Below are 15,142 nucleotides of genomic sequence, written 5' to 3'. Positions count from 1 at the left end.
CCAGAGACCAGAGACCAAAAACTCTTAAATCTACTGACAATGTTGATGAGCTCGAAACCCAATACTTCTCCCCAATGAAAGGTTCTGCCTCTGCAGCATCTAGAAAATTGTCTTTCTGTATTCTTATTTAAAACCTAACGCACATTCATTCTAAAAAGTATAAACTTTAAAAAATGTCTCAAATCGCCTGTAATCACCATTCAGAACTTTAGGCAATTATCTTTTGTGTGTATGTGTATGTACATATTATATGTGTATGTGTGTGACATGTACATACGTGTGTATATGTGTGTTTTCTCTTATACCTTGAACCACCTGACTTGCTGATATCAGACCATCTGACATACAAAGTAGCAAGTTCATATGGCTCAACCTAATATTATAGATCAATTTAAGGAAATGGGACTATAGCATACATGCTATTTATATTCTAATTGTTTTTCATTTAATTGTGTAAAATAATCTCCTTTTTCTAACATTAAACATTCTAATAGTTTAAATTAAACGAACGCACAATAATTTCCAATGGCTCACCATTTTCCATTATCCAGATGTCATATAAATGCTTCAATATAGCAGACTACTGAAAGAAAAATTTTCTAGGGCGCCTGGGTGGCTCAGTCGGTTGGAGCATCTGACGGTTGCTCAGGTTGGAGCTCAGGTCATGATCTCATGGTTCTTGAGTTTGAGCCCCACATCAGGCTCTGTGCTGACAGCTCAGAGCTCAGAGCTTGGAGCCTGCTTCAGATTCTGTGTCTCCCTCTCTCTCTGCCCCTCCCTCACTCTTGCTCAAAATAAACAAACATTTAAACATTTTTTTTAATTTAAAAAAATACAGAAAATAAAGAAAACTTTTCTGATGTCCCACGTTCTGATATTGTTATGAAAAGCATCTATATATATCAGGAAGCTTCTTCCAGTCCTAGCATGGATGCTTGGAGGTCACAAGTGAAGGAGGTACTCTCCAAGGAAAGAACAAATACACTTAGCATTTTGTAAATTAAGCTCAGTTTTTGAATAACGCTGATAAGTCAAAGACTGCTAGTATGTACACTTGACCCTGGCCTTCCGCAAAATTAGTTCTTGCAATCAACAGCTTCTACTGTCTAAATATTTACCTTCTTCCATCACTAGGTTACATGTTGCCAGCTATCGGTTGAAATAATTCTCCCTGAATTTATAATGACCCCCCACTCACGGACACCTACACTGTTGCAGACATGTGGGGCAATGCCCTCCGACCCTTGATAGCACCACTGAATATGGAAGCTAAAATATCCCTCCCCAGCTACCAGGATAGGGTAGGACCCTTGTAAGTGAGGGTACAGAGAGGAGGTGAGGCCACAGAAAGACAAAAAATGAGGAAGACGTTCATTTACAAAAAACTTCTGGGATCATAATCTGAAAGTCTGAAATAGAGCAAATTCTTGTTCCATTAAGGCAAAACCTTCAACAGGGGTACAGTGGGGGGAATTCTGCAAAGTGAATGCATCTCAGCTTTCCCCAGAAAATCTTACACAGAGATGAATCACCAGCCTCCCATATGCTCTGCCACATTTCACCAAGCACATGATGGAAAGCAACTCAGAAAACCCCCACAGGTAGCACACCAGTTCTCAACGAGCCCTACCCATTTTGAAAATGGTGGAGATGGGCATTCCACTGGTAGATTTCATGTTCCTGCCATGGTATGTTTTCAGCTGGTTAAAAATAAAACATGACGTTTTTCTAAAGCAATTTCGATCCCAAGAAACTACAGAGAATGAAGATTCTGAAAAATGAGTTTGCCTCAGATAGCTCCCTAGGTTCAAATTTGAATTGAAAAGCATTTATGGCTAAATTACATTCACCCCTCTACACCCCTACACATGGAGGGATTAGCCTGAAACTTCGTACGATGCAACCTGCATTTTCTTACACTCTGGAAGTAGCACTCAGCTCTACATTGCAGACAACACACGTTTCCTTTGGAGCTTCTGAGGCTGGTTTCTGTGCCCTTTCTATGTCTCATCCAGAAGTGGGAGGAAGAGGTTCAGCTGTTTGTAAATAGAAGGCAGCAACTGAGAGAGAATTATAATAATTTGCATGTTGATAATACATGCATTTGAAATTTCAAAGAGCTCTGCAAACTCACAAGCACCGTTTCCTTCATTTTTGTTAGGAAGAAAACCGGGCCACACCAACCCAAAGGTCATAAGTTAGCTACAAAGTCAACAGCAGAAGCAGAAAGTCCGGAGGCTTCTTGGTGAGCTCCCTGTAAGTGGCCAAGCCCAGAGAATGCCTCGTTAGGGCCGCCACGTTGTTGGGATACCTAAGCCCTTGTGAACACGTGGACATCACTGCTGGTCCTGGGAAGAGTCTTTTGCCGTCCGTGAGATGATTCATCACGTGTTTACAGCTGGAGAGTAAACGGAACAAAGATACGGCCGTTGCCGCCTTTTGCCATCGTCCCCAAAGTGCAACAAACAGGGGTACCAGAAACCACTCCTCCTCCACATGCCCAGATGCTTCTCCTACCCACCCTCTACTGAATGCTCAACACTAATTATATTTGAAAATGTCAAATGCTATTTATTTTGACGTTAAAAAAAGCGTCTTCTGAGAATCAAAACAGTATCTTTAAAGATGAACAATCCTGATAGTAAAGTTACAGCTTTGAAGGTCAACATGTATTTCTCCCTTTGCTCTGCTGGTGGCTTTTGAAGTCTTCTGCAGAAACAAGATGTAACACTAATCTTCGGAGCTGATGTTTCACTACACCAACCAAAACGTAACTAGCACTCACATGGACATCTTCTAAACCATCATACAAATAGACACACACAGTCACATGCCCATCACAGAAATCCAATCAACATACGCTGGATCTGTTTTCTGTGTTTCAACCAACGTATCAAATTAAACACAAAGTCAGTTTGCTCTACAGGGTTGTTGAATCTCCTGGGACAAACTGGGCCTGCTGTCTGTTTTCGTAAATAAACTTTTTTTCGGCACCCACCACGCTCATTCATTTACAGATTGTCTCCGGGCGGCCTTCAAGCTACAGCAGCAGAGTTGAGTAGTCAAGACAGACACCTTATGGCCCCCAAAGCCGAAAACTTCCTACCTTGCCCTTTACGGAAATTTTTGACAAACTGTGGTTTAGTCTACAAGATGGCTGAGCCACAGAACATCCTAGAAAACTGCAGGAGAATAAACGGTCAGCATTCAGGAGAGGCAGCGTGACTCAAAGAACACCTCTCCTGATGATGCCTGCCACCCGTCCCATCTACTCACCGACATCTGTGACCGCGGAAGCGTCCCCTACGGCAGCACCCGTCACAAGGCTTCCTCACTAAAGCAGGCACGATCTTGGCATGGGGCCGAAGGCAGCGACCGGAGGTCATCTGGTCCAGCCTCCTGTGCCGTGAAGGAGCCACATCCACAGAAGCCACGCAACGCGGTCGTGAACACGCTGCCGGGGGAACAGCTCCCACATCGCGGTGCAGCCCAGCCCCGCACAATTCCACCTGTTAGTGTGCCTTTAATACGGGGCAGGACTCTGCTCCTCTGTCACTTCCACCAACAAAGCAATCTGGCAGATACTGAGGAAGAGCCATCACGCGACTCCTCCTCGGAAAGGCCTCCCGCCCCCTTTCTTTCCCCCCCGGGGCTCAGTAGCCAGGTGCCCTCGTCTGCGACTCAAAAGTCACCCTCTTGACACTTCGCACTCCCAGTCACCGCTTGCAGCCACGCACAGTTCACGCTGTCAGAACCTCCCTCTTTTTTGGTTCTTCTCGTTAGCACACACACAGCAAAGCGTCCCCCAGCGAGGGCACGCCGGAGGGGAAGGAACTCAGGGAGCAGAGCACACTGCTCGTTCGTTCGTGGTGGCTCTCAGCCACCACACTTCCTCACGGACAGTGCGGGAGTGACAAGACACAGGGACGGGGATCCGAGGGAAGGGAGTACTTGTGGGGACCACGGCTACTCAGGGTATGGTCCATGACCAGCAGCAGCATCACCCAGGAACTCCCCAGAAATGCAGACTCTCAGGTCCCATCACGGACTTTTAAACCTGGGATCCACACTGTCACAAGATCTCCAGGTGACTGGCACTTTAAGAAAAAAGGTGCTGGGCTACATCCTAATTAACAGGCTTTAGAGATGCTAAAGGAAAAACCCAAATTACTGCAGTGCAAATGGAAAAGGGGCAAGAAAGGAAGGATGGACCACATCTGATAACACTGGACATGAGAAAGGCAATAGAGGGAGATCAGAGAAATACCCAAGATCCCAGCTTAGGGCTGAGGACAGGTGGTCCCGCCATTTGCTAAAACAAGGAATACAAAGAGAGGGGCAGTTTTGAAGACATCATCAAACTCCCCTTGTGACACGTTAATGCCAAGTGCCTGTAAAACTTTGCTGGGGTCATGTCCGCTGACAGCTTTGGAAATACAGGTTTAGAGCTCAGCAAACAGACCCTTGGTGAAGAGACAGAGTTGGAAGTCAAGGTACGGAGACGGTACTTGAAGCTGGGGGAAAATGGTGATGTGGTCCAGAAAGAAGATAAAAGTGAGTAGGCATGATGAGATGACAGAAGAAAATGAAAACGAAGAGAAAGACAGCAGTACGAATCGTAAGACAACCCCCAATTAAGGTGAAATTAAAGGGAAAAGGGGAAGTCGGTTCGCTCAAGAGGATGACCACCAGACAGACAGAGCCTGCCGCTGACCTCCCCCTGCCATGGGCCCCTGTTTCCTCGATTTCTCCCGCCCCCTGGTTTCAGCTCAGCACATGGCTGCTCCGGCTTCACTGATAAATACTGCCAAAGGTCAAGTGAGATGAGGGCAAGAAGTCTCCCGATCCAGGAAGCTAGTGGTTTCCTTACTAACAGCAGGTATAGCGAGGCAACAGTGCAGGGGGCTGAAGCGAACGGAAGGCGAAGAGGGAAAACGAGAAGGTTAGACAGACTTTCAAGAAAGGTTTTTCAAGAAAGGAAATGAGAGAGGAGGGTCCTTCCTTGAGGAGAAGGGTTTTGTTCTGTTTTGTTTCGGTCCAGGATGGCATAATTTAACATGTTTACAGGCTGAGGGAAAAGAGTCAGAGAAAAGCAAGAGGCAGAGCCCGAAGAGACGGGACAGGTGCCAGTGGCAGAATAAGGATTTGGTCGGGGGGGGGGGGGGGTGAAGAGAACAGGCAGGGGCTCGCCTTGGACAAGGAGTGCACACACAGTGGCTACATTCCAGGTGCTGGGGCTCCATCATGAACCATACAACAGGCAAGGGGAAATGCAAGGTAGCCCCCAAGGCAGTCAAGGTACTCAGCACTTGGCCAAAGGGCCAATCAGGAAATGGCATCTAGAGAAGAGGCTGAGTGCCCAGGTTCCCGAATGGCATTCCAGAGAACCCCTGCCTCTCCTTTGCATTCCGCTTCCCGGGACATCAGTCTCCAGCTGCCAGGGGCACCGGCCTAAGAAGCCTGAGCTGTCTCTGCAAAGGCTTTTGCACATATTTGCAAAAATCACATTTGCCTTCTAATTCGACTTAGCTCTGTAGCATATAAACCAGTCCAATGTTTTCAAACCTGCATTTAGACAAGATGTAGAGAAAGCATCGTATTTCGTAAAAGGTGAAAAGCCTGGAAACCAAGAGAACAATTATACTGTCAGAGGCAGAAGTACTTTCCGAAGTTGAGAATTCATTGTTTACAGCGACGCATGTTCAGGAAACCTTCAATGATTGGTACAGAAAACAAAATCAAGAAATTACTTGTCAGAATGTGCAAATGTAACCTCTAGGGACTTGGGGAGGGGGCCACAGGAGCAGTTCTGTAATTACAAGCCACACAGAGGTACTTCGTTCTTGGCAGTGATGAGATGATGCAAATTGAAAAGTATGTAGTGACAGCTGGTGGCAGAAATCCTAGAGAAAACGAAGCCTGCCAGGTACCAATCCGTGCATGACAGGATCATCACAAATGCATGGATGAGTCACACTTCTCCCCTTACAGTTTAATGCTGGTTCCTCAACATGTGACGTGTGGGATCTTCTGCTCATAGCTAGTGTCACACATGGTCTCTGGTGACGCCAGCAACCTCTGACCCACTCCCCACTCTCAGGCCAAAGATCCAGGGGGTGGAGGATAATCAAAATATTGGGGACGTTAAAATGCCATTTTAGGTTTTTTAAGGTCTATACAAAGAGTTAAACTTTTCTGGGTTTGCCTTTAACAATAAGACATACGACCCCAAAAACCCCAAAAACAAACAAATAAAACGTGGCACACGTTAAACGTCCTATCAGCAACAAACCTTGATGGAGCCCTCATTCCAAGCAAGGGAAAGGGCTGTGTGATTCCACGGATTACCTCTTCCTTCTTTTGTCAACAGATGTTGATCATGCAATGTATTGGCTCCTTGGGCCATAACAAAGCACCGCAGCCTGGGGGCAGAAACGATAGTTTGTTCCCACAGGTCTGGAGGCCGGAAGCCCAAGATCAAAGTGTGGGTCTGCCGTGAGGGAGAGTCTGTTCCAGGCCTCTGTTCCAGGCCTCTCCGCTGGCTTCAGGTGGTCTTCTGGCACTCCTGTGTGTTCCTTGGGTGATGGAGTTCTGCCTTCACCCTCACATGGCGCTCCCGCCACGCATGTAGGTCTGTGTGTGGTGCCCCTTTGCGCGCGGATGTCTACGTGTGGTGCTCCCCCTGTGCACGTATGTCCGTGCCCCTTTTTATAAGGACGCCAGCGACCAGACTAGGGCCCACCCTATGACCTCATCCACTAGGTTCCCTCAGGAAAGACCTCATCTCCAAATAAGGTCACATTCTAAGTAGCAGGGTTTAGGACTCCAACACATCTTTTTTGGGAACAGGGGGACACAGTTCATCCCTTAACAGGCACTTCCTCTGACTATACTAGGGTGGATAAGGGTGAAAAAAAGAGACTGTCCTTGTCCTCACAGAGTCTACAATCATGGAAAAGGAATGCATATTTATCAGGCACTCAGGTAATTACCCAAATAATTTCGTAATTATAGTTGTGATAAGAGCTACAAAGGGTTATATCAGAACAAATGATGGAGGTTCAATACCACACAGGGGGTCAGGACACCGTCCCCCGGGGAAACAGCACTGAGCCTGAGTGTCTCAGACAGCACGGCCTGGGCGGAGGCCGGAGCGCAGGGCGCATGGATGGTGGAAAACTGAGGAAATGGAGAATTCTGGAGCACGTGCCTCGATGACACAGTCGTGAGAATGAGAAGAGCTTCCCGCTTCTCACGGACTTTCTCACAGACTGCTCTCGTGTCTCCCCACTGTCGCCTGTTCCCTGGGTTGCTCACTCCCACCCCCTCCCTCCCTCCTTTTGTAACATTTAGAAGTATTTAGTCTTGTGGGTTCTTATTTTTCAGGAATACAGTCACGAAGTAACAGCTAACAGCCTGTCTCTAGAAACAGTGAGCGTCCCATGCCCGCTTCCCAGGCACCACTTCACAGGACCAAGCCTGGGCCATCCCCTGCCCCCCGAATTAGGCGCTTCTTCACCATGTTCTAGCCTCTTCCATGGCACGGTCTTTAAAACCCAAGACTCTGGACTCAGACTACCTGCTTTGGAGGCCCCTCTGCTTTTCGTTAGTGACAGAGTCTAAGGCTTCCTCAGCTACAAAACGGGAATGATCAGGATACAATCGTCCAAGTGCCCTGCCTCACAATGTGTTCCAAGAACCAAATGAGCCTGTACGAGTAAGTCACACAGAACAGTTCCCCGTATAGAACAAACACACGATAAATACTGGGTATGACAGCACTTAATGCGGGTGTCTACTGTTTCACGTGTCTCTTCCACTCAATTTTACTTTTCCTAAAGGCCATTTTTTCCCAGTGCCAAACAAAGCACATCAAAAATAGTACACGCGCAATAAATATTTGTTGAGTGGATGAACGAATGAACAAATGAATAGTGCATTGAAGCCGTGCCTGAAATACCAGATTCATTTCTGCCTCAAGTGAGAGGTGGCTTACGTGCAAAGAGTAAGGCTCTTTCTAACTTTAAAAATCTGTTCTTTAAAAAGATTTACATTGTTTTACATTCTATCAACTTATGGTTTATAGCTTCCAAAATGATCTGACCCACAAATGGATGAGCCCACAGTTACTGAATCAAGTTTGTGCTCATTTTATTAAAGTGTTTCCGGGTAATAATGATATATATATTTTTAAATACCAAGGCCACGAAAAGCCAAGAGACATTCTCAAAGCCCCTGTGTGAGAAGGTCCCCGGATCGGTTAAACGTGGTCTAGTCCACTCAACCAGATTTATGAAGCACTAGTCTATCCCACAAAACGTGCTAGGTGTTATGGACAATAAGGATCTTAATTAAGGAGGCAACAGTGATGTAATATGCAACATCATGCACTGAGTACCAGACCTTGCACTGTTTCATTTAATCCTCACATAATCATGACAGGTGTATTTTTTTCCCTCAAACTATAAGGGAGCAGAAAGATGCAGACACTGGTTCAAGGCCAAACTCCTCTTTAGATCCCTTCCTTCTAAAACTGTCATTCTGGTTTTATCCTGGAAGTGTATTTTTTTAGTCTCTATTTCAAATTTGGTTCACAAAGGTACAAAACTGGTTTATTTTGATACTATGCGATAAAACCTGCCTTTGCTTGACCTCAAGGTTATTGCGGAGGGGGACAAGGTACACTAAGCTTGGCACTTGCTGGCCTCCAGTGGCTCGGGGATGCTGCATCTGGAGCTGGGCAGAGAGTGTTGGAACTCATCCACTGGGAAGCAAGGGAGAGCCACACATGCTGAAGGATGGGGGGTTGGGGCAAGGATGACAATCCCTCAGGGGAGGTCTTCCCTGGATGTCCCTCTGTGGTCCACGGTGGGCCTGGGTATACCAAAGACATCCCAGATGCCACTGAAACTCAACTGTTAGATCTCTAAGATGCTGCTCATCCAAGAATCAGCAAAGGCAATTGACTAAGCCTGGAGAGGAAAGGCTTGATGACCTTGATTTATTTAGGGGAATAACTGAAAGTAACGACCAAGCTATGTGCTCCCCTACAGGTAACCAGAGTTGCGCAGCTGAGGATGGCAATGGTGTTTTTAAATGTCTTCCAACTGGACTTGAGAACTATTATTGTAAAAATCATATAATTCTCTCGAAATATACCAGAAAATAGATAGTAGATTGCAAAAATCATATCTGAAAAATCTAATGTGCCAGAATTCTGCCTGGGAAGAAATCTGATTGGATGAACCTACCGCCCATATGACTGATCCAGGGGCCTTCTCAACAAGGAGGTTTTCAGAATATCTCATGGCTTATTACGGTCGTGTCATTTTTAAAAGTGTACCTATAATTATTATCTTAAAATACTTTAAATTTTAGCACTTAAAAATATAGTAACAAATAAATACTTCAACGCATGGGGGGAAAGAGGAAAGTGTGTGAACTTTAAGATAGAACAAAATAAATTACCCAATTTCAACAACAGAGAGAAAACAGACTGTAGAAGAAACAAACAAGCAGAGACTTAGAGTCCTATGGGCCTAAGACCCAATATTCATGTCATCAGAATCTTAGAGAAAACAGAGAAGGCAAGGTTGACCAGTCACTCAAAGATACAATGACTTGAAGAAGTAATAAAATCTCCAAATTTAGTTTAAAAAAAAAAAAATGAAGATTCAAAACAACTGAACAAACCTCAAAAAGAATAAACCCAAAGAAACCCACATCAAGACACATCATAGACAAGGTCTCAAAACTAAAGACAAAGAAAAAAAATCTTGAAAGCAGTGAGAGAGAAACAACACTTCACCTACATGGGCAAGCAATTTGAACGGCAGTGGAATTCTGATCAGAAACCACGGAGGCCAGAAAGAAGTGGCACAACATTCTTCAAATGATGGGAAGGAATTGTCAACCCGTAATTCTTTATCTGGCAAAAATTTCCTTCAGGAAATAAAAAGAAATCAAGGCAGGGGCACCTGGGTGGCTCAGTTGGTTAAGCGCCTGACTTCGGCTCAGGTCATCATCTTGAGGTTCAGGGGTCCAAGCCTGCTTAGGATTCTGTGTCTCCCCCTCTCTCTGCCCCTCCCCTGCTCGCACTCTCTCTCTGTCTCTCTCCCTCAAAAATAAACATTAAAAAAAATTAAAAAGAAACAGAAATCAAGGCATTCTCAGAGGAAGGAAAATAAGAATTTGTAACAAGCAAACGTACCCTGAAAGAAGGGTACAAAGAAGTTTCTCTGAACAGAAAGATAATGATAAAAGAAGTAATCTTTGGATATCAGAAAGAAGAAAGAACAATATACAGAAAGAGTGAAAATAAGAACAAGTACAATGCATTTCTCACTCTACTTAAGTTTCCTAATTTATGATTGATAGTTGAAGCAAAAATTAGAACACTATCTGGTGCTCTTGTTATAAACACATGTATAAGAAATAATTAAGACAATTATATTGTTGATGGGGAAGGGTAAAAGAAAGTAAGATTTCCACACTTCACTTGAACTGGTAAAATGCCGACACCAGTAGCATTTAAATTGATGACTGAAAAACAGACTGACCTAGAAAAATAGACCAATTGACCAACCTACAGCAATAAATGACTCAAAATACAAAGAAATACACTCAAAAACTCTATAAATCAAAATGTAAGTCTAAACATATTTACCCATGTGAGGACAGGAAAAATAAAGCAAAGAAACAAAAACAGAATAAACAGAACACACACACAAAAGTGGCTGACTTCAGCCCTAATATATTAGTAATTACATTAACTATAAATGGTCTAAACCTATCAATTAAAGACACAGACTGGCAGAATGGACTAAATAAAGGACTATGGACCAGCAGGGACAGCAAGTTGGCGTGGATGTGTGACAGTGAGGGAGAAACTTCTAGGTATGCTCTCGTTGGGTCATCTATGATATAGGCAGGCTAAAAATTAAGGTATGGGAAAATATACCATGCATACATAAATCAAAAAGTATGCAGGAGTGGCTATATTAATATCGGATGAAATAGATATCAGAACTAAAAAAATTACCAGGAGGACATTATATAACGACAAATTCACCAAAAGACAGAGAAATCATAAACACGTGCGCATCAAACAACAAGCTGTAAAATATGTGAAGCAAGAACTGACTGAACTGAAAAGAAAAACGACAAATCACAATTACAGCTGGAGACTTTAACATCCCTCTCTCAACAACTGATAGAACTAGACAGAAAATCATCAAGGATATATATATAAGGACTAAAACAAAAGGATCTAATAGGTATTAATACAACACTCTGGCAAAACAACAGAACATATATACTTTTCAAGAATTCTCAGAACATGATATCAACATAGACAGTATCCTAGACATAAAATAAACCTCAAAAAATCAAAAACAATTGAAATCATACATAGTGGGTTATCTGGCCAAGACAGAAATCAATAACAGAAAAATATCTAAACACCTAGAAACTGAATAGCACACTAACCCATGGGTCAAAGAGGAAGTGTCAAGGAAATTTTTTCAAAAACTGAACTGAATAAAAATAAAAATGCAGCATACCAAAATCTGTGGGACATAAGCAGTGCTGAAAGAAAACTTTACAGCACTAAATATTTATATTATGAAAGAAGAAAAGTCTCAAAACAATAATTTGTGCTCCCATCTCAAGAATTTATTTAGAAAGGGAAGAAGACAATAAACTCAAAACAAGAAAAAGGAAAAAACTAAAGACAAGAGCAGAAATCAATGACATTGGGAAAAAAAAAAAAAAAAAAAACCAGAACTGATGAAATAAAGAACTGGTTCTTTAAAAAAAATCAATAAAATTGATAAACCTCCAGTAAGTCAGAAGAGACAAATTACCAATATCAGGAGTGAAATATAAAACACACCACAGACCTTGCATACAACCAAAACATACGAAGGGAATACTATGAACAATTCCACACATACATCTTTTTTAAATGTTTATTTATTTTGAGGTGAGAGAGAGAGAGAGAGAGAGAGAGAGAGAGAGAACAAATGGGGGAGGGGCAGAGAGAGAGAAAGAAAGAAAGAGTCCCAAGCAGATTCCGTGCCCTAAGCACAGAGCCCAACACAAGGCTCAATCCCATGAGACACAAGATCATGACCTGAGCTGAAATCAACAGTTCAATGCTTGACTGACTGAGCCACCCAGGTGCCCCTCTACACTCATAAATTTAACAACTTAGATGAAATGGACCAATTACTCAAAACTCATAAACTACTACAATTCACTGGATATCAAATACGTTATTTGAATATCACTGTAACAATTAAAGAAATTAAATATGTGCCTTTTAAAAGCCTCAAAGTAGAAATTGCCAAACTCAGACAGTTTCACCAGAAAATTCTACTAAATATTTACAGAACTCTTTCAGAAAATAGAAGAGGAGGGAATACTTCCTAATTCATTTTATGAAGCTATTCTCATTATCCTGATACCAAAACCAAAAACTGAAAGAAAGTAAAATACAGACCAATATACCTCATGAATATAGATGTAAAAATTCTTAACAAAATACTAGCCAATAGAATTCATTAAAATATAAACAGAATTGATACCATACCCAAGTGTGTTTTATTCCAAGTATTCAAGGCTGGTTCAACATTTGAAAATCAATCAGTGTAATCTGCCATATTAACAATCTAAAGAAGAAAAATCCCAAAGATCTTATCACTTGAGGGAGACAAGTTTTTTGCCAAAACGCAACACCCATTCATGGTAAAATCTCTCAGAAAAATGGGAATAGGGAGAAACTTCCTCAACTTGATAAAGAACATCTCCAAAAAAACCCTACAGTTTACATTACAACTAGTGGTCAAAAACTGAATGTGTTTTTCCTAAGACTGGTAACAAGGTAAGAATGTCCACTCTCAACACTCTTATTCAACACAGTGCCAAAAGATCTAGCCAATGCAATAAGGCAAAATAATAATAATAATAAAATAAAATAAAATAAAATAAAGGGGACACAGTTCAGAGAGGAAGAAATAAAATTATCCCTATTTTCAGGTATCACGATTAACTAGGCAGACACTTACAAGGAATGTCCAAAAACTACCGAGCATAAGTTAGTTCAGCAAGATCACAGGCTATTAGGTAAATATTAAGTAATCAATTGTAGTTCTGTAAAACTCTCAATGAACCTATGGACACTGAAATTAAAATACAATACTATTTACCACTGCTCAAAAAATTGGAAGTACTTAGGTATAGGTATAATAAAATAGAGAACTTATAGGCTAAAAGCTACAAAACACTGATGAAAGAAATCAGAGAACATGTAAGTAAATAAATGGAGGAACATGCCATGTTCGTGGATTAGAAGACTCAACGTAGTAAAGATGTCAACTCACCCCAAATTGATATACAAGTTTAATGCGACTGCAATCAAAATCCCAGTGAGAGTTTTTTTCAGATACGGACAAGATCACTCTAAGTTGTATATGAAAAGGCAAGAGGAGCACAGTGGCTAAAATAATTTTTAAAATAAATATACAGTGGGAGGCGTCAGTCTGCATGATTTTAAGACATCATATAAGCTACCATCAAGACTGTGGTATTGGTGGAAGATAGACATATAGGTCAATGGAGCACAACAGAAAGCCCAGAAACAGCCACACACAAATATGCCCAACTGATTTTTGATAAATGCGAAGGAGGAATTCAGCGAGGAAGGGTAACCTCTTTGACCGATGGTACTGGATTAAGTGCACATCCACAGGTTAATAAAAGGGAGGCTGGGGCAAAGTATCTCCAAAAATCTCCAACCACTAGTAAGATCACAGATACAAGGTAAACATGCAAAAGTCAATTGCAGTCCTACATTTTTTGCAATCTTCACCTCATAAATAACTCAAAATGGGTAACAGGCTTAAACATAAAAATATAAAATTTACAGGAAAAAAAAAACAGTAGCAAATCTTTGAGATCTCGCTAAGTGAAGATTTATTTGGCTTGACACCAAAAGCATAACCTATCAAAGGAAAAATTAGCAAAATATAGATGTCATCAAAATTTAAAACCCGTGCTCTGTGAAAGAAGATAAAAGGACAAGGTACAGACTGGGAGAAAATATTTGCAAACCATGTATCTACCAAAGGACAAATCTCTAGAGTATATAAACAGCTCTCAAACCTCAACCTTTTAAAAAAAAATCCAATTAAAAAATCTACAAAAGACACAAAGAGACATTTCACTGGAGAGGATATACAGAGGGCAAAAAAAGCACATCAAAAAAGACGTTTTGCATCATCATCCGTTAGGGGAATACAAAATGAACCACGGTGAAATATCACTAGACACCCATCTGAATAGTTAAAAGAAATAATGACAATAAGTGACAACACCAAACGCGGGTGAGGATATGGAGAAGCTTACTCAACCATACGCGGCTCAGGGCAGTGTAAAATGGTACAAGCACTCTGGAAAACAGTTTATCAGTTTCTTAAACAACTAAACATGTAATTACCGTACTCCTAGCTATCGCACTCTTCAGCATTCATCCCAGAGAAATGAAAACTTACGATGTATTCAAAACCTGTATATACCCGTGTTCGTAGCAGCTTCATTCATAAAAGCAAAACTCTGGAAACAGCCCAAATGTCCCTCAGTGGGTAAATGTTTAAGCACACTGTGGCACATCCTTACCGTAGAATACCACTACCAGCAATAAAAAGAAACACGCTACTGATACATGCCAAGACCTGGATAAACCTCCCAAGAATCATGCTGAGTGGGAACAAAAGCCAATCCCAAAAGGTTCCATCTACAAAACATTCTTGAAATGACAAAATTCAGAGAAGAGGAGAGCCGATTAGTGGTTTTCGGGGATTGGAGGGTGGAGGGACGTAGGTGTGGCTTTTCTACATAAGGGATGCTGGCGGTGACGGAGATGTTCTGTGCCTTGACTGAGCCAATGTCAATATCTTGATTGCAATAATATACTATAGTTTTGTAAGATGTTACCAGTCAGGAAGACTGGGGTCAAGGGTACATGGAATCAATCTGCTGAGTTATTTCTAACGTGTGAATCTATCGTGATCTGAAAATAAAAAGTCCAACCAAAAAACAGCATAATTTTCAAAAGTATAAAATCCTTATAGACTGCAAGTTT

General features: G+C 42.0%; 2 long non-coding RNA genes across 3 annotated transcripts in view; one reads left to right on the top strand and one right to left on the bottom strand.

Moving 5' to 3' along the window:
* LOC122237449 overlaps window positions 1–15,142 on the bottom strand; it is a 137,299-nt gene that overhangs the window by 84,283 nt on the left and 37,874 nt on the right. The window lies entirely within an intron of this gene.
* Window positions 4,430–7,939, top strand: LOC122237450. Its single transcript, XR_006216045.1, has 4 exons — window positions 4,430–4,493; window positions 6,455–6,631; window positions 6,897–6,984; window positions 7,387–7,939. It is a non-coding gene; the product is annotated as an uncharacterized LOC122237450 (long non-coding RNA).

Source organism: Panthera tigris, chromosome A3 (assembly GCF_018350195.1).
Source record: "Panthera tigris isolate Pti1 chromosome A3, P.tigris_Pti1_mat1.1, whole genome shotgun sequence".
Lineage (NCBI taxonomy): Eukaryota > Metazoa > Chordata > Mammalia > Carnivora > Felidae > Panthera > Panthera tigris.
Note: the sequence above shows the minus strand (reverse complement) of the source record. Positions and strands in the feature narration are given on the sequence as shown.